Source organism: Indicator indicator, chromosome 34 (assembly GCF_027791375.1).
Source record: "Indicator indicator isolate 239-I01 chromosome 34, UM_Iind_1.1, whole genome shotgun sequence".
In the NCBI taxonomy this organism is placed as follows: Eukaryota; Metazoa; Chordata; class Aves; order Piciformes; family Indicatoridae; genus Indicator; species Indicator indicator.
This window is the reverse complement of record NC_072043.1, coordinates 5,038,660-5,060,961: the sequence shown is the minus strand read 5'-3', so window position 1 is coordinate 5,060,961 and position 22,302 is coordinate 5,038,660.

Below are 22,302 nucleotides of genomic sequence, written 5' to 3'. Positions count from 1 at the left end.
GCGAGGGTGCAAGCAGCCCAGCCCACACCCCCACAGGCTCTCGCCTCCACCGCCCCTCGGCTTGCCCTCGGCTCCCCTCCAAAAGCAGCAGCCAGCAGCAGCAGCTAATTGCTGCAAAATAGCTGCTCTCCATTTCAGGGGGCTGCTTGCTTTTGCTTGAGTAGCTTGCAAATCAATCCTCCAAAGAATTATAATAACCCTGCCCTGGCCCCGTTCCCTGCATTGCTGGCCCCTTTCCCTGGCACACCTCCTGGCCAGGCTGGAAATCCCTCCAGCTCTGCCCAAAGTCCCTTCTCACCCCTCACGCTCCTGCCTGGCTTCCAGCCTGCTTTGTACCCTCATCACAGCACCATCCACTCCACAGGGCAGCACATGGCACAGGAATCCTTCCTTCATTGAGGTTCTGAGTAGCTAATTGCAGGAGTAACCGTGTGGTAGAAGCCTTTTTCATCATAGATTCACAGAATACATTAGGATAGAAGGGACCCTCAAAGGTCATCTTGTCCAACACCCCTGCAATGAACAGGGACACCTCCAACTACATCAGGTTGCTCAGGGACACATCAAAGCTGATGCCACATCCCTGGGCAACCTGTTTCAGGATTTTACCACCCTCACTGTGCAGAGCTTCCTCCTGACGTCCAACCCAAATCTCCCCTGCTCCAGTTTCAAACCATTGCCTCTCAACCTATCACTCCAAGCCCTTCCAAACAGTCCCTCCCCAACCATCCTGCAGGTCCCCTTCAGATGCTGAAATGATACTCTCAGCTCACCCTGAAGCCTTCTCTTCTCCAGGCTGAACAGCCCCAGCTCTCTCAGCTTGTCCCTGTAGGGGAGGTTCTCCAGCCCTCTGATCATCTTTGTGCCCTCCTGTAGACCCTCTCTCCAGAAGGTCCATGTGCCTCTTGTGTTAGGGGCCCCAGAGCTGGACACAGCACTGCAGGTGAGATCTCAGCAGAGCAGAGGGGCAGAATCCCCTCTCTTGGTCTGCTCACCACACTGCTTTTGATGCAGCCCAGGATGTCATTGCCTGAGCCCATTGCTGGCTCAGGCCCACCAGCAACCCCAAGTCCTTTTCTGCAGGGCTGTTCTCAGATCTCATAATCCCTACCCCTGCACAGGCCTGGTCCCACCTCTGCAACCACTGCTTGCTACTGCCTGCAACTCCCTCTCCACCCAGACACAGGTTTAAACAGTGCTGGATCTCACTGATTTCTCCACATTTGCTCAATGGAAGTTCTGAAGTGCAGAAACTCAAGGGGTACAGCCAGCAGCTTGCAGAGGAGCAGCCATGTGGGGGTTGAGCCATGCCTTGGCACACAGGCAAGGCTTTGAGTTGACTTCAGCAAGCATCAAGACAGCCCTAAACATTGTGGTTAGGAATAAAGGACACCTCTTGCAGGGGGGAATCCACAACCTCCCTGGGCAACCTGTTCCATGCTTATGGGTCTCCTCCAACCTGAGATTCTTTGCAAAACTCAGAGAGGCACCAACTGGTTCAGCTGCTTGGCTGCAAAATGCACATTTCCCTACTGGAAAAGCATAATTTAAATGATTATTTGCAGCAAATAAAAGGTTCAGCATAACTCTGGGCTTCCCCAAGAACTTCCTGCTGAAACATTTCAGGAACATGTGGCAAAACACCAAGGAAAATCACAGATCAGCCCTTTTTAGAACATCAACAACAACCAAAATAAAAAAATCCATATCTGAGTAAAAAGCATAAGTGTCACTTTCTGGCTAGCACCACCAAGCTCTGCCAGTCCTTGACTGGTGCTACCTGTCCCAGTTTGGCTGCTCACAGCCTCTCCCCATGCACATTGTTCTTCCAAACGTGCTCAGTGCCACAGCATGGCATCTGTACCCAGGCTCCCTGTGCCTGGATTATGTGATAGGGACTGGAAGTGACCCTCAGCTCTCCCCACCTGCTTTGTAAGGGATTTTTCATGCAGAAGGATGTCCAAAAATACTGTAAAAACCTCCACAAGTGAAGTTCTTCTAAAGTTAAGGGGCCCAGGCTTTGGTTTGTGGCTGTTGCAGACACAGCCCAGATTCAAACCCCCAACAGATTCAGAGAGAAAAGATAACAGGAGACAATTTGAGACCAGTACCACATCAGGTGGATTCAAACTAACCACGAATCTCACACCAGCTTCTCCATGGTGTTCCCAGTGCCACTAGAAATGGGGAAAGGAGCAATATCAGGTCATAATGGAGGGGTGGCTGACACCCCATCAGGTTGTGCTGCCATTCAGTGAGGTCTGGCCAGGCTGGAGAGCTGGGCCGAGAACCTCAGGAAGCTCAACAAAGGCAAATGAAGAGTCCTGCCCCCAGGGAGGAATAACTGCTGCAGCAGAATAGGTGAGAGGGTGACCTGCTAGGAAGCAGCTCTGTGGAAATAGCCCTGGAAGCACCAGTGGGCAAGTTCACCAGGAGCTAGCAACCTTGTTCTGGGAAGGCCAACATGTTCTGGGAAGCATTAAGAGTGTGGCCAGTGGGTCAAGGGAGGTTGTCTTCCCCTTCTACTCTGCCCCATCACATCTGGAGTATTGTGGCCAGTTCTGGGCTCCCCAGTTCAAGAGGGACAAGGAACTACTGGGGAGAGTGCAGCAGACGGCCACAAGGATGCTGAGGGACTGGAACATCTACCTTTTGAAGAGAGGCTGACACTTGGGGTGTTCAGGCTGAGAGGGGATTTTCTCAATGCTCAGCAAGAGCTAAAGGTCATAAGGATGGGGTTGGGCTCTTCTCAGTGGTGGCCAGTGACAGGACAAGGGGCAGTGGGTACAAACTAAAACCCAGGAGGTTTCCCCTTGAACTTAAGAAGAAAATTCTTTGTCGTGAGGGAGCACTGGAGCAGACTGCCCAGTCTCCTTCTCTGGAGACTTTCAAGATCCATCTGGATGCATTCCTGTGCAACCTGCTCTAGGTGAACCTGCTTTGGCAGTAGAATTGGACTCAATCTCCAGAGGTTGCTTCCAACTCTACTATTCTGTACCTCTATGATTAAAGCCAACTTACAAGACAACAGCAGATTAAAAAAGAGCTCCTTGCACTCTGCAGTGCTGCTGGAGCAGCACAGCTTGATGGGGAGACATGAGAAAACCTTCCCAGACCCAAGTGATGATGCAGAAGAAGGAAAGCCCCAGGCCTGCCTGCTGCCACAAAACCCAGCTCAGCTCCCAGTTCTGGCACATCTTTCCACAGGACCTTGGGCAAAGTGTTTAATCTTTCCCTGCCTCATTTTCTTGGTGCTTGCCTGGGAGGACTTTGGGCTCAGGCTTTGTCTTACAAGGGCTTTGGCTACACTTGAATGCTTAACTTTAAATTCAGTAATTGCCAATTAAATCAACATGCTTAGCATACTTTCATGGGCTCTGCTTTTTTGTTGCTTGTTTTGTTGTGTTTTTTTTTTTTCTCACCAGCTAAACATGTTCACCTTAATTAAAGGAGTCTGCAAGCCATTGCAAAGCCATCATGTGCTGCCAGTTTAGTCTTATCATTGAAGCATTTGTATGCCCACAAAACCAATTTTGTGTGACTGGCACTGAAGGATGGGACCTTCTCTTCATTAGGGGCTTCAAAGTGCCACTAGGCAAGAAAATTAAATCCAATTCAGAGGGGAGGAGAAGGAAGGATCAAAAAGAGAAGTGTTTGCAGCCCAGGGAAAGGGACAGAGCATCTTCAGCTGCATTTCTGGAAGATACAACACATGGGACCTACTCTGAAGCAACAAAGAGAAGGTCTGGCTGAAGCTGGCTGCCCAGGTTGGATTTGCAGAACTGTTGCTACTCCTTCCACTCCTTACCAGAAGGATGCAATTGTTGCATTACAGAATCACAGATGTTAAAGGCCAGCTTGGATGGGGCCTTGAGGAACTTGGTCAAGTGGAAGGGGCCAACAGCAGGGGAGATCGAAGCAGATGATCCCTGAGATCCCTTCCAACCTAAGCCATTCTATGATGCTATGATCATGCCAGTGACCTGCACAAGCACTGAGCAGCACTAACAGCAACACTGCCAAGCTACAGCCACGGAGCTGTGCCCCACAACACCTACTGGAACAGCCCAAAGCTGCCCCAAAACCTTGCTCTGTCCAAGCTGGGATCACCCAGGCCCTTTCATAGCAGGGCTGCTGGAATCTTCTAAAGTAAAACCACCAAAACTTTGCAGGAAAGCGAAGAGTAATTTGTAATTATTTTTTCTTTTTCATAAAAGGATTTGTTTCAGAAAAGCTGTCAAAAAAAATGTTTAATTGATGAAAAGCTGGATTTTCAAGGAAAGACATGTTTCAGAAGTGACACTGATAGCCATGTGAGTAGAGTCTGGGGTGGAGTGTGAGGAGTGGGAGAATACATTAGAGTTGCAAACGCAAAATGAAACAAAGCCCTGAAATGATTTCCAAAAGGGAGTTTCAGGTTTTGACCTGCTCAGCAGGTGCCAGCTTCAAGAAGCACAAAGACATGTTGGAGAGGGGACAGCAAAGGGCTCCAAAGATGCTGAGGGGAGTGGAACATCTCTGTGATGAGGAAAGACTGAGAGAATTGGGGCTGTTTAGCTTGGAAAAGAGCAGCTTGAGGGGGGGAATCTCATCAATGCTGATCAATACTCAAAGGGTGGGCACCAGGAGGATGGGCCCAGGCTTTGTTCAGTTTTGCTCAGTGAAAGGACAAGAGGTAACATGAGGAGGAACTTCTTTAATTGAAGGCTGATGGAGCCCTGGAACAGGCTGACCTGGGAGGTGGTGGAGTCTCCATCTCTGGAGGTGTTCAAGAACAGTGTGGCCATGGCACTTTGGGACATGGTTAAATGGCCATGGCAGTGTTAGGCTGACAATTGGACTAGATGATCTTGGAGGTCTTTTCCACCTGAAATAATTCTGTGATTCTATGACCATTTCCCTAACACCATGGCAAGGCTTAGGGCCGGAATCCTCTGTCCCTGTTGTGGCAGAGGGCTGGATTTCAGCTGTCCTATGCTCTGAGCACCCATAAAGCTCTCAGGACTCATTGCCAAGCAGCCTGAAGATGGATTTCTTGCTCCTGTGGCAGATGAGGCAGCAGGTTATATATGTTCCTGGTATTTCACCATCCCTTTCTGAACAGGAGGTGCTCATTTCAAGAAACCTAGAGGGAGGTGGGCTGGTGTCTGTGTGATGAATTACTGAATGATTGGCAAGACGTGGTAGGAGACCAAATCCTGCACAGGGGTACCAGGAGAGCTCAGCTCCAGCGCTTTGATGTTGTACAACTGAAGTTAAAATGAGCCAGGGAATACAACAAGGAGACTAAAGGATTGGGAAATTCTTGAGTATTTCCAGAGGAAAGAGGGGAAAAAAAAAAAAAAAAAAAAAAAAAGAACCAACCACTCTTTTCTACACCCTTGGGGCTTATAAATCATGCAGCAAAACTACAAAGCTGGAGATTTCTGTGTTTGACTAATGCTGCTGTGCTTTCCTTGGAGAGGAGCAGCTTGACCTCAGGATGTCAGCATTAAATAAGACAAAACCATCACCGACGCTCTCCTGTCTTAATCACAACTGTTGCTGCAGTGTTTTACCCATTTCAACCAAAACCTCTGCAGCCACCGCTCTCCAGGATCACAGAATCACAGAATTAACCAGGTTGGAAAAGACCTTTGAGATCTCAAGACCAACCTATCACCCATCACCATCTAATCAGCTAAACCCTGCCACTGAGTGCCTCATCCAGTCTTTTAAACACTTCCAGGGACAGTGACTCCACCACCTCCCTGGGCAGCACATTCCAATGGCAAATCTCTCTCTCTGTGAAGAATTTCTTCCTCACCTCCAGCCTAAACTTCCCCTGGTGCAGCTTGAGACTGTGTCCTCTTCTTCTGTTGCTGGTTGCCTGGGAGAAGAGATCAACCCCCTCCTGGCTACAACCTCCCTTCAGGTAGCTGTAGGGAGCAATGAGGTCTGCCCTGAGCCTCCTCTTCTCCAGGCTAAACAACCCCAGCTCCCCCAGCCACTCCTCAAAGGGCTGTGCTCCAGACCTCTCCCCAGCTTTGCTACCCTGATCAACCAAAAATTTCTGCAGCCACCTCTCCCCAGGATCAACTAAACCCACAGAAAACTCCAACCCACCCCAACAGCCCTTGAGAGCTGATTCAGATGGGGCTGAGAAGAAAATATCATTGTTTTTAAAACAAAAGGGAGTGAGCACAGGAGTAGGTCCAACCACTTGCTACAGGTTATTCAGCTTAGGTCTTTCCCCCCTCCTGTTTGTTCAAATTACGGGGGAGAGAAAATACAGGAAACAGTTCGATCAACACCAAGCTGCTGCTGAAATAATTTAATGCTTAGCAAAGTGCAGTCAAAAAGTGACTGGCAGTTTCCAAACAGTCTCTTCAATATCTGTAAAGGACCAAACTTCAGTCAAGGCTGGGCACTTTCTGAAAAGTGGGTCTCTTAAATAAGATGAAGAGAAAAAGTCACAGAAGCACTTTTGAACTTCCCAGCCTCTGATTAACAGCAATTCATTAGTTCTGAGCTCAGCCTGGTCATCCCAGGCATACCAGATCAATTCTGCTTCCTGATTTTTAGATGACCAGTGAGAAAAATTTTCCAGTGAAGACATGCACACAGCAGTCTGACAGCAGCTGGTTCTTTGGAGATCAGCCAAATGGAGGGGGCAAGGAGGAAGGAGAAAAAAAGAGCCCAAAGACAAAGGCTACCATCGGGGCTGGTGTCTTACAGAAGGAGCTAGATGCTTTAATCAGAATCAAAAGCCAGCCAGATTGGAAAGGAGGGAGCAAAACCCCAGTGAAATAAATTCTCTGTGAGACACAGCTTGCCACTCTATCTGCTTTGTGACACCTTCTGCAAGCTCCCCAAATGCAAATCGAGCCTGGTCCCACCTCTGCGAAGAGCACCGGCAGGCGAGCGAGCAGGATGGCACCCAGCAGCCATGCAGAATCCCAATGAGGCTTTGCAGGCACCACTGCTCTGGGGGTGGACAGACAGCCCAGGCAGCCTGGCACAACACCACGGTCCTGGTGCTCTGCAAGGTGGTAAAGGTTTGTGTGGATGCTGTGGCTGGTTGAGGTCTGTGTAACCCTGCCATGCAGGAGAGATGCAAGAGGCTGCACCACACCTCCTTAGGCTGGCACAGAGTAGAACTCACTAACAACAAGCAGAAACAGAGAAGGACCATGGGAATGAGCAGAGGACTGGCAGCCCTGCCATGAGGAAAGGCTGAGAACTGGGTTTGTTCAGCTCTGAGAAGAGAAAGCTTAGCAGAGACCTTACTACCATGGACCAGTGCATAAAGGGTGGCTACCAGGAGAATGGAGACTCCCTTTTTACAAGAAGTCCCATGGAAAAGACAAGAGGTGATCGGGACAAGTGACTGCTGGGGAGGTTCCCACTGCACTCCAGAAGACAATTTTTCCCATGAGAACAGTCAGACATTGGAATCATCTCCCAAGGGAAGCAGTGGAGTCCCCTACAATGGACAGTTTTAAGACTCGACAGGATGCTGGGACAGCTCGTTTCAACTCCACACTTTCCTGGAAAGGCATCAGGACCTCAAGAGCCTGGGATGCAGGGACATGTCCCTCCAGCTTCCTAAGGGAAGGGAGCTAATCACACCATAAGTCATCACCCACAGTACTTTAAGGGAGTCTACAAGAAAGCTGGGGAGTAAGACACTGGAACAGGTTGCCCAGGGAGATTGTGGCTGTGCCCTTCTTGGAGATGTTCAAGGCCAGGTAGGATGAGACCTTGAGCAATCTGATCTACTGGAATTTGTCACTGCCCATGGCAGGGGGGTTGGAACTAGATGATCTTCAAGGTCCCTTCCAACCCAAACCACTCTGTGATTCCCTTTCTCCTCTAATCTCAACAGCTCTCCTTAGTCCCCCTCTCCTTTGGCATACAATGGGAGCACCAGGCAGTATCCCACACACAACAGAACTCCCAGGAGCTCTTCTGTGGCACAACAAACCCCAGCACTGCCTCACCAAACCCCCCCTCTCTCCTGCCCCCCTGCTGCTGGCCATGGCTGCATTTCCAGCCCATCAGGTGCCCCTTCAAGCCATGGTAAAGCAGAGAAACCTGAGAAAGTGTTAAATATTGCAGCAGCACAGAGCTGGGTGGGAACCCAACCATAGACCCTCCACAGCTCCCACCCTGGCCCCAAGGAGACCAAAAAGTGACTGAATGACTCCAGCAATTAACTTCCTTAGTCTCTAACCCAGTTCCTTTTAAGGTAAATTTGCTCACGTTAATGGAAAAGGGTATTTTGGTTTTCCATCACCTGCCAAGTCATTTAAAAAAAATTGTTTTCCCCCCTTCTCCCCTCTGCATTCACGACTTAATTGCAACAGCTCTTTGACAGCAGATAGGTTCCAGTGGGCTGCCACTCCAGATGTCAGGAACATGTTAGCAGGAAGGGGCTCTGTAGGATATTTATGGCTTTAATTCCTCGGTAGAGGGTTTTGTTCTGTCATGCGGTGACACACGAATTGCTACTCATTTGATCCTGTATTTCCACATCAGTGACACTTTATGAAGAGCTCCTGGCTTCTCTTTACTCTCTCTAAACTTATTGGTCCCTTCTCTGCCAGCACTGACCTGGAGAAGCGAGGCAGAGATGGGGGCTGGACACACTGAAAGGGCTGTTCAGCAGCAGGACTCACTCCCACGTAGCACTGGCAGAGGGTGGGGGAACTGAGGAATTGCAGACAGCCACAGAAATGCCTGGAAAGCAGCAGCAGCAGCAGAGGTCATCCAGCTCCTTTCCTCCATCCCTCTGTCCACAAAGCAGAGACATTCTCAGTGAACCCATTTTTCAAGCAGCTGCAAGGCTTTCCTAGAACGGATCCCTTGTCTCACCCTGCAAGGCTTTCCTAGAACAGATCTCTTGTCTCACTCTGCAAGGCTTTCCTAGAACAGATCTCTTGTCTCACTCTGCAAGGCTTTCCTAGAGCAGATCCCTTGTCTCACCCTGCAAGGCTTTCCTAGAGCAGATCTCTTGTCTCACCCTGCAAGGCTTTCCTAGAACAGATCCCTTGTCTCACCCTGCAAGGCTTTCCTAGAGCAGATCCCTTGTCTCACCCTCCAAGGCTTTCCTAGAACAGATCCCTTGTCTCACCCTGCAAGGCTTTCCTAGAGCAGATCCCTTGTCTCACCCTCCAAGGCTTTCCTAGAACAGATCCCTTGTCTCACCCTCCAAGGCTTTCCTAGAGCAGATCCCTTGTCTCACCCTGCAAGTTCAGGCTCTTGCTCACCCTGCATGCTTCCTAGACAGATCTCTTGTCTCACCCTGCAAGGCTTTCCTAGAGCAGATCCCTTGTCTCACCCTGCAAGGCTTTCCTAGAGCAGATCTCTTGTCTCACCCTGCAAGGCTTTCCTAGAGCAGATCCCTTGTCTCACCCTGCAAGGCTTTCCTAGACAGATCCCTGTCTCACCCTGCAAGGCTTCCTAGACGATCCCTTGTCTCACCCTGCAAGGCTTTCCTAGAACAGATCCTTGTCTCACCCTGCAAGGCTTTCCTAGAGCAGATCCCTTGTCTCACCCTGCAAGGCTTTCCTAGAACAGATCCTTGTCTCACCCTGCAAGGCTTTCCTAGAGCAGATCCCTTGTCTCACCCTGCAAGGCTTTCCTAGAGCAGATCCCTTGTCTCACCCTGCAAGGCTTTCCTAGAGCAGATCCCTTGTCTCACCCTGCAAGGCTTTCCTAGAGCAGATCCCTTGTCTCACCCTGCAAGGCTTTCCTAGAGCAGATCCTTGTCTCACCTGCAAGGCTTTCCTAGACAGATCCCTTGTCTCACCCTGCAAGGCTTTCCTAGAGCAGATCCCTTGTCTCACCCTGCAAGGCTTTCCTAGAGCAGATCCCTTGTCTCACCCTGCAAGGCTTTCCTAGAACAGATCCCTTGTCTCACCCTGCAAGGCTTTCCTAGAACAGATCCCTTGTCTCACCCTGCAAGGCTTTCCTAGAACAGATCCCTTGTCTCACCCTGCAAGGCTTTCCTAGAGGGGATCTCTTGTCTCACCCTGCAAGGCTTTCCTAGAACAGATCTCTTGTCTCACCCTGCAAGGCTTTCCTAGAGCAGATCCCTTGTCTCACCCTGCAAGGCTTTCCTAGAACAGATCCCTTGTCTCACCCTGCAAGGCTTTCCTAGAGCAGATCCCTTGTCTCACCCTGCAAGGCTTTCCTAGAGGATCCTTGTCTCACCCTGCAAGCTTTCCTAGACAGATCCCTTGTCTCACCCTGCAAGGCTTTCCTAGAGCAGATCCTTGTCTCACCCTGCAAGGCTTTCCTAGAGCAGATCCCTTGTCTCACCCTGCAAGGCTTTCCTAGAGCAGATCTCTTGTCTCACCCTGCAAGGCTTTCCTAGAGCAGATCCCTTGTCTCACCCTGCAAGGCTTTCCTAGAGCAGATCCCTTGTCTCACCCTGCAAGGCTTTCCTAGAGCAGATCTCTTGTCTCACCCTGCAAGGCTTTCCTAGAGCAGATCCTTGTCTCACCCTGCAAGGCTTTCCTAGAGCAGATCCCTTGTCTCACCCTGCAAGGCTTTCCTAGAGCAGATCCCTTGTCTCACCCTGCAAGGCTTTCCTAGCAGATCCTTGTCTCACCTGCAAGCTTCTAGCAGATCCTTGTCTCACCTGCAAGGCTTTCCTAGAGCAGATCCCTTGTCTCACCCTGCAAGGCTTTCCTAGAGCAGATCCCTTGTCTCACCCTGCAAGGCTTTCCTAGAGCAGATCCTTGTCTCACCCTGCAAGGCTTTCCTAGAGCAGATCCCTTGTCTCACCCTGCAAGGCTTTCCTAGAGCAGATCCCTTGTCTCACCCTGCAAGGCTTTCCTAGAGCAGATCCCTTGTCTCACCCTGCAAGGCTTTCCTAGAGCAGATCCCTTGTCTCACCCTGCAAGGCTTTCCTAGAGCAGATCTCTTGTCTCACCCTGCAAGGCTTTCCTAGAGCAGATCCCTTGTCTCACCCTGCAAGGCTTTCCTAGAGCAGATCCCTTGTCTCACCCTGCAAGGCTTTCCTAGAGCAGATCCCTTGTCTCACCCTGCAAGGCTTTCCTAGAGCAGATCCCTTGTCTCACCCTGCAAGGCTTTCCTAGAGCAGATCCCTTGTCTCACCCTGCAAGGCTTTCCTAGAGCACATCTCTTGTCTCACCCTGCAAGGCTTTCCTAGAGCAGATCTCTTGTCTCACCCTGCAATGCTTTCCTAGAGCAGATCTCTTGTCTCACCCTGCAAGGCTTTCCTAGAGCAGATCTCTTGTCTCACCCTGCAATGCTTTCCTAGAGCAGATCCCTTGTCTCACCCTGCAAGGCTTTCCTAGAGCAGATCTCTTGTCTCACCCTCCAAGGCTTTCCTAGAACGGATCCCTTGTCTCACCCTCCAAGGCTTTCCTAGAGGGGATCTCTTGTCTCACCCTGCAAGGCTTTCCTAGAGCAGATCCCTTGTCTCACCCTGCAAGGCTTTCCTAGAGCAGATCCCTTGTCTCACCCTGCAAGGCTTTCCTAGAGCAGATCTCTTGTCTCACCCTGCCAGGCTTTCCTAGAGCAGATCCCTTGTCTCACCCTGCAAGGCTTCTCCAGAGCATATCCCTTCTTTTCTCCTGCAACAGCAGCCCCAAGTCTCAGATCTGTGCTCCACAACCCTGGATGAGCAGAACGCCCCAAGCTCTGTCCCACAGGGCTACACCTGCAGCTCTGGTAACACACTGCAAGTAATGCTCAGCCCTGAACCCACCACAGTCTGATGCAGGATCCATTCCCAGCTCCAAACCTCCTGAATATTGGCAGCTTGATCCCAAATCTGGGATCAGCAGGCACATGAAGCAATTATTCTTCACGTAGCACCACTCACTTTCCATAATCTCACACACACAGAGGCCTGTGATGAACCACCCTATAAAACAGGGGAAGCCTAAGGGAAGGGATTCCCGTGCTGGAAACAGGCTAAAAGGAGGAGATTTGCCAAAAGATAGACAAACCACCAAAAAAAAAAAATTAGTAGTAAACAGCCAGCAGAAAATCCATTCAACCTTGCCCTATCACCCCAAACCCTTGGAAAAAGTCCCTTTCCAGCTTTCTTGTAGCCCCCTTCAGATACTGGAAGGCTGCTCTAAGGTCTCCCTGGAGCCTTCTCTTCTCCAGGCTGAGCAACCCCAACTCTCTCAGCCTGTCTCCATAGGGACAATGCTATGGGAACCATGTGTTTTGGGTGGCATTTTGTTCAGCTCAGCTCACACAGACCCTGGGGGAAGCTGAAGCTTCTCATGACCACACCAGGACCTGGAGCCAAGGCATCAAACTAGGCTCCTGCTCCTTAATCAAGACCCACCCTTTAAATTAAAGAACATAAGGGGAGAGAAGAGATGGTGTGTGAACTCTGTGGGGTCAGGAGGTGTGTTGGTGGCACGTGCAGGACTTAAACCCCATCCCTCCATCCCCAGGCAGTGAGGGCAGGGGTATGGTAGGAAATGCATAGATTCATAGAATGGGTTGGGTTGGAAGATCATCCAGTTCCAACTCCCCACCATGGGCAGGGACACCTTCTACTAGCCCAAATTGCTCAAAGCCACATCCAACCTGGCCTTGAACACCTCCAGGGAGGGGGCATCCATAACCTCCCTGGCTAACTTGTTCCAGATGAAGCCAAGCCCCAGCACAGTGAATTCCCAATTCCCATCATTTTCCAGCTCCGAATTGCCTGAGAACAGCAATACCAAGGAGAAAAAAAAAAAAAAATACCCAAACCCAAGATCCTGTGGATTTCTATTTGCTTCAGCTCCTCCACAACAAGTGCATACAAATACTTTCATTATTTTGTCAATACAATTAGCTCGGGAAGCACCAATCTGAGCTCCTGCCTCCCTCTCCCCACCGCCTCCCGGTCCGAGAGGAAATTGGCTCCGCTAAACGCAGCGCTTTGATTTTCCCTTCTCCAACATGCACATTTGCAGGCAGATTGCCCTCACACTCTCTCTCCTCCCCCCTCCCTCTTCCATTCCCCAGGAAAGCAATCTTGCTGGCGTGTTGTGAATTCTCCATCTGATGGAGCTACCCTCCTGAGAAACCCAAAGGGGGCAGGGGGAGAGCCCTCCCCTCCATCCCCTGCCGTTCGCTTCCACCAGGCAGCTTGCCAGCTAACCACCAAACTGGGGAGAAAAACCGGATGGGGAGCAAGGATAAAAAGGAGAGGGAGGGTTGAGGGTTGACAGCACAAGTCAGCCTAGCTCTAGGGCTTCTTGTAGCACATCAAAAATCCTGTGGTTACACGAGAGAAAGCGCTGGTGAGCTATAAAGTCACCCTGCCATTTCAAATTTGTTCGAGTGGCTTTTGACAGGTTGACTTTGTAGCAGCCCAGTTCTACACCGCATTAAACGGGGGCTCTGTGTGCTGCTGGAACACCAAGGCACAGCTCACCCAAATTCCTGGGGGCTGCATCATTGCTTCAGCAAGGAAAGGACCCTGCTGGCATCCAGCCTGGATAGGGGCTGCACAATATTTAGTGAATCCCTTCTACTGGGCACTGGTGAGGCCACACATTGAGTACTGGGTTCAGTTTTGGAGCCCGCACTTCAAGGAGGACATTGAGAGGCTGTAGAAGGTCCAGAGAAGGGCAACAAAGCTGGGGAAGGGTCTGGAGAATAGAGATGGTGAAGAGCAGCTGAGGGAACCTGGGGTGTTTAGTCAGGAGAAGAAGAGGCTTAGGGGAAACCTCATTGCTCTTTACCACTCCCTTAAAGGAGGTTGGAGGGAGGTGAGGGTTGGTCTCTTTTCTCTAGTATCAGGTAATAGGAGGAGAGGAAATGTCCTGAATTGTGGCAGAGGAGGTTTAGGTTGGAGATTAGGAACAATTTCTTTGCTGCAAAAGTGGTCAGGGATTGGAACAGGCTGCCCAGGGAGGTGATGGAGTCACCATCCCTGGAGGTGTTCAAGAAATGTGTGGCCATGGCAGTTGGGGCAGCTGGTCTCTCTCATGGATTTCTCATCCAACAGCACTTCAATGATAACAGTGTTGCTGCCTGCTCCATGGGCAAGCAGCACCAAGAACAACAACCTGCAGAGACAGCACAGCACTTCCATACAAGCCAGACCCCACTCAACCCTTCCCAACACCCCCAGCACCCATCTGCCTTCCTGAGCATGGAGACCTTTGGGGGCTAACTTCTTCTCCCTCATCTTGCCCCATCTGCATGCAGGATCATGCAGCCATTCCTCTTGCATAGGACACAGAAGAGCCTTTCAGACTTGGGCTATTAATTAAAACCCGGTAATGCTAATTTTACTGCCAAGTTGGAAGATCCTCACTGCATTTTATTAGGTAATTGCCACTTGTAAGGGGTTTAAATTGATGTCTTTATTAGACAATGCAATACAGGAGAGGTAGAATAACAGCTGAAATCATCTCCTGTAAATGCTCAGCCTGTGTTCGTCCCAGACACTGCTCCAGCCTGCACCCCTGAGCTGAATGGGGAATTGCTTCCCCTGAGTTCCCAATCCTTAGGGCAGAGGTATCCCAAATCAGACAACTCCTCCAGTCACAGTCACAGAATGGTAAGAGGTGGAAGGGACCTCTGGAGATCGAGTCCAACCCCCCTGCCAAAGCAACTTCACCTACAGAACATCACACAGGAAAACATCCAGGTGGGTTTGGAACGTCTCTGGAGATGGAGACTCCACCATCTCTCCAGGCCCATTGCAGTGCTCTGTCACCCTTCAGGTAAGAAAGTTTTTCTTCATGTTCAGTTGGAACTTCTCATGTTCAAGTTTGTGCCTGTTACCCCTTATCCTGTCTCTGGGCACCATTGAACAAAGCCTGGTCCCATCCTCCTGATGCTCACCCTTGAAGTATTGATGAGCAATGATCAGATCCCCCCCTCAGGCTGCTCTTTTCCAGGCTAAACAGTCCAAATTCTCTCAGTCTTTCCTCATCACAGAGATGTTCCAGTCCCCTCAGCATCTTTGTAGTCCTTTTTTGTACCTTCTCCAGCAAGCCCATGACTTTCTTGAACAAGGGGACCCAGAACTGGACCCAAGACTCCAGGTGTGACCCCACCAGGGCAGAGTAGGAGAGGAGGACCTCCCTCTAACTGCTTGCCACACTCTTCATGATGCACTCCAGGATGCCATGTGCCTTCTTGGGCACAAGGGCACATTGCTGGCTCATGGCCATCCTGCTGCCTGCCAGGACCTCCAGGTCCTTCTCCCCCCCAGGCTGCTCTCCAACAGACCAGCTCCCAGCCTGGACTGATCCATGAGGTTGCTCTACCCTACATGCAGTAAATAATTTTTTTTTTCATTCCTCCTGAAAAAAGAGTATTTTCTTTCCTATGTTGAAATGAGGAGAAAGGCAAAATTAGCCTCACTCACCCCGAACTATCCCATTTCCACCACCACCACCTTCTTCTTTTCTCTTTTAGCCAGCATGGAAAGAAAACCCAGCTGGTGGCACTGCTGCAGTCATTTCAAAGCTGCACTGAAAAAGCCAAGGCTTTTTGTCTTTTTAGAGAGTGTTTTCTCATTCCAAGGGCTGATTTGTGTCAGTCTGAATCACCTTGCATGTTGCATGGTGGGGACAACTTCTTTTCCCAGCAGATCTTGTACACCTTGCCTGTAATAGAGTCCCCTGTAGCGTGCTTATCGCTGAAGCAGCCATGCACCTCCCAGCTGTGCCTTAGCCTTGACATGACAGCAGACACAAATCCTGCTTTTCCTGCTGCTTCCCTAGGGAATGGCGCGGGGATATCATGCTTCTGCCTTTGAGCTGAAACAACAGCTCTGTGGAGGGAAGGATTGGAATGATTCAGCTCTACTAGGACCATCCCAGGGCTGACAGCAAAGTGAAATGCTCTGATTCAATCATAAGACCATAGAATATCAGAATGGTTTGAGTTGGAAAACACCTCTGAGATCATTGACTTCAACCATCTACCCAAAATAACCATGGCCATTAAACCACATCCCAAAGTACCATGGCCACAAGTTCCTGGAACACTTCCAGAGATAGTGGCTCCACTACATCCCTGGGCAGCCTGTTCCAATGCCTGACCACTCACACCTAAACCTCTCCTGGCACAATTCCAGGACATGTCCTCTTCTTCTATCACCTGATACTAGGAAGAAGAGACCAGCCCCTACCTCACTGCAACCTCCTTTCAGGGAGCTGTACAGACCAATGAGGTCTCCCCTCAGCAAGAGCTGCCCAAGGGCAAGGAGTGGGGGATGCTGTCCATGTGCCATGCCACCACCAAGAAAAGACTTGGAGACAGAGACAGGCTTGGCATAGAGACAGAGGAGGTTCCAGGGTTTGATCTGGCAAGCATGCAGCACCCATGTGGGTGGCACTGAATTTCCCTGGAATGAGAAGTCTGGGGAGGGGAGGTATGGCTCAGTGCTCTGCCTCCCCTCACACCACCAGCTCCTGCCTTCAGCCTTTTGTCCTCTTGCCCATGTCTGTGCCCTTCAAAGCTGTGTCTCTCCCATCTGATCTCTCCCTGTGCCAACTTTCCTTCCATGCCCTCTTGCCCAGCCTTTTCTTTCCCTGATTTCTCTATGCCTTTGTTCCCTCCTCACCTGTTCCTCCCTTCACAAAGATTAAAGCTAATGATTTTTTTCCCCACACACACACACACACTCTTTGGCAGACTGGAACTACTGGCCTGTACTCCTCTGGAGGACAAAGCCCATAGCAAGTGCAAATGACATTGAAAACCATCTTACCAAGCATGGAGAGGAGCAACTGTGGCTTCAGGGAGGTGGGAGGGGACAAGCACTGCCCCAACCTCAGCCCAAAAAAGAGGCAGAGCAATGGCCTGATTTCCCTGGAAAATTACCTTTTAGAACACAAGGCTCTATTTTCCTCATTTTCAGCTAAAAGCAGGCAAAGGAGCTCTGCTGGCACGTTTGGAGGCTGAGAGAATGTTTAGCCCAGCTTCAGCTTGCCAGCATTGGGATTTCAGCCCAAGGTTGGCTACCTGAGAGGTGAGGGAGGTGGCCACCAGCCAGCCCTGCCTCCAGATAGAGATGGCAAGAGCACTGCTGCTCCTGCAAGCTGCTGGTGCCAGAGGCTCTCAGCCAAAGGATGTCACCTCCCTGCCCCAGCCAAGGAGAGCAGAGGTGCCAGAGAGAAGAGCTGCCCATGGCCACTAGACAGCCACCACCATGCTAAGTTTAAAAAGCAAACTCAAAAGAAGAGGGAAGATTTGTGAGCTGGGAAATTACAGGTTTCCTACTCTAACGGGGACCCAGGGTCTCTTGTTCTGCATCAAGCTCCTCACAGCTTGCAGCAGAGTCAGCCCTGACTGATAAATTTACACTGATGGAGAAAATAAACACAGGAAGTAAGAGGATTCACCTTCTTAAATGTTTAAAGCTTATTACCAAAATAGGTGTGCAGCACTGCTGTTAGAAATGTCACTCCTAACACCTTCTCATTTCCCCCTTCCCGGCCTCCCCCCCACCTTCACACCAAAACGTCCAAGCTATTAGGGAACAAAAGGAAGCTGCCTTTTAAATCTCATTCACTCCAGCTCCTTGCCTGATAGATGGCTTCCCCTCTGAAGCTCTGCTTCACATAAAAGCATCTCAGCACGGGGCTGTAAATCTGGTCTGCATCAGCTTTTATGAGAGGCTGGGTTTGGGCCATGGCTAAATTACTATTTATTTATTTGCTTGCTTCAAGTATCATAGAACCAGAGAATGATTTGGACTGCAAGGGACCTTAAAGATCATCCAGATCCAATGACCTTGCCATGGGGAGGGACATTTCCCACTAGCCCAGGTTGCTCAAGGCCTCATTCAACCTGGCTTTGAACACCTCCAGGAAAGGGACATCCATGACCTCCCTGGGCAACCTGTTCCACTGTCTCACCACCCTCACTGTAAAGAACTTCTTCCTAATCTCCAGTCTAAATCTTTTTCCAGTTGCAATCTATTACCCTGATCTACCACAAGCCCTTGTAAAATCTTTATATACCTTTATAGAATCCCCTCTACCCCTCAGACTGGAGGGTTGGAATCACCAAAAAGTGTTTTGCAAAGGGCTCTGGACGGTGCAGAGCCACCACAGGTCAAGCCACACTGGGAAGAAGCTGAGCTGATAGCAGGATCCTCCTTTCCTAACCCCAGTGCCTGCAAGGGATGAGCAGAATTGGGCTGATGAGGAGCCAGGAGCTAGGAGCTTCATGCCAGCAGCTCCTGGGTGCCTGTCCAGCTGCTTAGCATGCTTTATGCTCCCACTAGTCTCTGAATAATTATACATTAAATAATTACCACCAGCCTCTGAATAATTATGCATTAAAGAAGCACCTCCAAGACTGGAGAAACACTAAAAGGCCTTGGGCAAGTTATAAGGCAGGGGTAGGTTTGCAAGCAAAGCAAAGGATGCCCTTGTTCCCCCCCTACCCATTCAAGGCAGTGTGTCCCTGGCCCCCTGAGCACCAGCCACAAGGCACCTCCATCTCCAGCAGCTAGTGCAAGAAAGGGGGAGAAAGAGAGGAAGCAGGTTTGGGATTCAACCAAGTGTTTCACTCCCTTTTCAAGCTTTTATTGCTTTTTGGCTTTCTAATAAATATAAAGGATGTTTCAGACAAAAGGTTAGCTGCACCAAAGGCTGCAGCTGTTAGTAACTGACACTTTTATGGCTTTTTAATTTTTTTTCTTCTCTCCAGACATCAACAGCTTGAGGAAAAGCATCTGAAATGGTCAAATATTTGGGGGGTGGCCCCTGCAGGACTCCCTCTAAGAAGTTTCCCTTATTTCCCACTGCAGAGGTGAAGATACTCCAACCCACCACGAGCCTTCTGAGTCCCTTCCTCCACCCCACCATCCTTTAGAGGTTTGTGCATTGAGCCAGAGGTCTGGATGAAGAAGCAACCCACACATGTATCCCCCAGGAAAACCCCCTCATCCCCACACACAGCTCAGCACTTCAACAGCAGCTCTCCACAACCATCTCAACCTCACCTCACAGCCACTTTCACTGCCTCCTACCCTCTCTTCTAATAATCAATATTGATTTTACTGCCTGCATTATTAGCCCACTTTGGAGATTTATTCCCTTGTTTTGCATTGTGTGGAGATGGGTGGTTTAGAGCACAAGCCCTCACTTTACTTCTCCTCAGGGATAATTATCTCACCCCACAGTGCTTATATCCAATTGGAAAATAATCATCAACCTATGTAGGGGTTAGAATCAGGGCAGGGATTCATAGATTGGGTTGGAAGAGACCTTAAAAGATTAGCTGGTTCTAAACCCCCTAGATGGGCAGGGATACCTCCTACTAGTCCAGGTTGCTCAAGGCTTCATTCAACCTGGCCTTGAACACCTCCTGGAAGGGGACATTCATGACCTCCCTGAGCATCCTGTCCCAATGTCTCACCACCCTGACTCTAAAGAACTTCTTCCTAATCTCCAGTCTAAACCTGCCCTTCTCAAGCTTCAATCCATTGCTCCTCATCCTATTACTAGAAGCCCTCATAAAAAAAAAAAAATCCCTTCCCAGCTCTCCTGTAGCCCCCTTCAGATACTGGAAGGCTGCCCTAAGGTCTTCCTGGAGCCTTCTTTTCTCCAGGCTGAACAGCCACAACACTCACAGCAAGCCCTGGAACTGCCTCTCCTTCCATTTCTATCAGCTACTGCACTTCAGGCTTTGCTCTCAAGCTCCAAAAGTGAAGTATCACCATTGGCCAGCACCAGTTGACCCCCTGGTGTGATAGGTCTGCAGCCCCCTGCACCCAATTAGCACAAGAGCCCATGTGGAACACTCACTGGACATTGATCTGATTTAACTCTAATAACCAGGTTTCAAATATTTATTACAATGGCTGTTTTTAATAAATATTTCATGAACACCAATTTTGATCATTTTTTTCCCTTTTTTTTTTTTTTTTCTATCCTCCTTCCCTTCTCTCCCCTTTCCACTGCCAGCTTCGTAGGCTTAATTTGCCTTAATGAGGGTAAAAATCACTCTGATAAATTGCTCCTTTGCAAACGCACACAACGTGAGAGCAACGCTTTGCCTGCAAGATTTGTCACACAGAGCTGAGAGGCTGGCTGGGTGTTTGCAGAGGGAACCCAAAAGGGAGGAGGCAATCAGGGCATTCCCCCTTCCTGGAGGAGGTTTGCCCAAGGAGACTGTAGATGCCCCCACCCTGGAGGTGTTCAAGGCCAAGTTGGATAAAGCCCAACCTGGGCTAGTGGGAGGTGTCTCTACCCATGGCAGGGGGTTGGAACTGAATGATCTTTAGGCTCCCTTCCAACCCAAACCATTCTCTGATGGGAGATAGGTGGCACAAAGCATCATGGAGATAGTGCAGAGAGTTCAAGAGCATAAAGGTGACCCAAAAACCTTTCACTTGTGCTTTTTAACATCGTGTGTTTTCCCCCAGTGCTGTTTAATGTCTTCATCCAGAACACAGACAATAGGATTGAGTGCACCCTAAGTGAGCTGGGAGATGACACCAAGCTGAGTGGTGCAGTTGCCACACCTGAAGGACAGAGGGACCTGGACAGGCTGGAGAAGCGGGTCTGTGTGAACCTCATGCCCAGGGAAAGGTCCTGCACATGGGTCAGGGAAATCCCTGACATCCATCCAGGCTGAGGATGAAGGGACTGGAGAGCAGACTCAAGGAGAAGGACTTGGGGATGCTGGGGAGTACAAAGCTGGACAAGAGCCAACATCAAGTGCTGCCAGCCCAGCCCTGCCACGGGCAGTGAGGGGATTCTGCCCCTCTGCTCTGCTGAGACCCCACCTGCAGTGCTGGGACCAGCACTGGAGTTCTCAGCACAGCAGAGACAGGGACCTGTTGGAGCAGGGGCAGAGAAGGACACAGCAATGCTGGCAGGGGCTGGAAGCCCTCTGCTGTGAGGCCAGACTGAGAGAGTTTGGGTTGCTCAGCCTGGAGAAGATAAGGCTCCAGGGAGACCTGCTGGTGGTCTTTCATTACTTAAGGGGACTGACAAGAAAGCTGAGGACAGACTTTTGAGCAGGATCTCTTAGGTGAGGACAAGGGGTGATGATCTGAACTAAAACAAGGAGATTCAGATTGGAAAAAAAGGAAGAATCTTTTTACACTGAGGGTGGTGAGAGCCCAGCCCAGGCTGCCCAGAGAGGTGGGAGATGCCCCATCCCTGGAACCATACCAGAGCAGGTTGTCTGGGATTCTGAGGATCCTGCTCTAGTTGCAGATGTCCCTGCTGTCAGCAGGGACAGAGGTGTTGGACTGGATGATCTGCAAAAGTCCTTTCCAATTCAAACCTTCAACGATTCTATGGTCCTAACAAACCACTCTGTGATACTATTCTGGTCCTCTTCTCCCCCAAAACACACAAGGCAGAGCAAATGGACAATTTCACTACCTGACAACATACAGAGGCAGAGCAGAAGCTGCCTCCTGCTTTGATGCTTTATTAAGGGCAGCACCCAGTGCTGTCTTTGCAGCAAGAGCTGCTCTATGTTTATGCCCAAATCACAGGGAAGTCTTGAGTTAATACACTGAGGCTTAGCATTAAGAGGTATTGAACTAAAAGCTTTATTGAGCACATGCAGCTAAGCTGAAGCTTTACCCAAAACTAACCCAAACACAACGTCCTGTCCCTGCAGGCACCAGGCTGGGGAGATCTTCAGCAGCACCAGCCCTGCCTCAGAGCTGGGCTCAGCCCACTCATCCAGCCCTGGGGGCTCACTTCTACCCAAGTCTCCCTTCCCAAATGTACCAGGGGTTTATTTTAGGATCTTGGCTGGCCTGGACAGCTCAGCAAACAGTATCTAGGTTTCTCTCTCCTCCAGTATTTATGTTGAGAGCAGACATGGGAGACAATTAGAGGCTGTATAATCAGCAGCGCCAGGGGCAGGGCTTTCATGTGCACGACGCTGGGGGACTCTCAGGAGGGGTTATTACCATATGAAGCATCCTTGGCTCAGCTTTGCTCAGCTGCAGCTTGCTGCCCTCCTCCTCCAGCCCCCAAACCAAGAGGAAATCCAAGTGGGATGTGCAGAGAGAGCCACAAAAGACGCTTGAGAAGCAGAACTTCGCTTTGTCTTTTGCTGCCTTTTCATTTCTTTTGATGTTTAATTTTCCTTCTCTCCCTTTTTTTTTTTTTTGTCTTTAAGTCACATTTTGGTGCATAATGCAACACTCAAGCCTTCTCTTCATGCACATTCCCCTCTTTAGGTTGCTCTGGAAAGCAGAAAGGGAGGTGACAAATTCCATCCCATGGCCAAGAGCACATAGAAGGGGGTGATGAGGAGCAAGCAACAAGAAAGGACCAAGTCCAAACATGCCCTACAGGCAACAGCTGCATATCCTCTGTTAGAAGA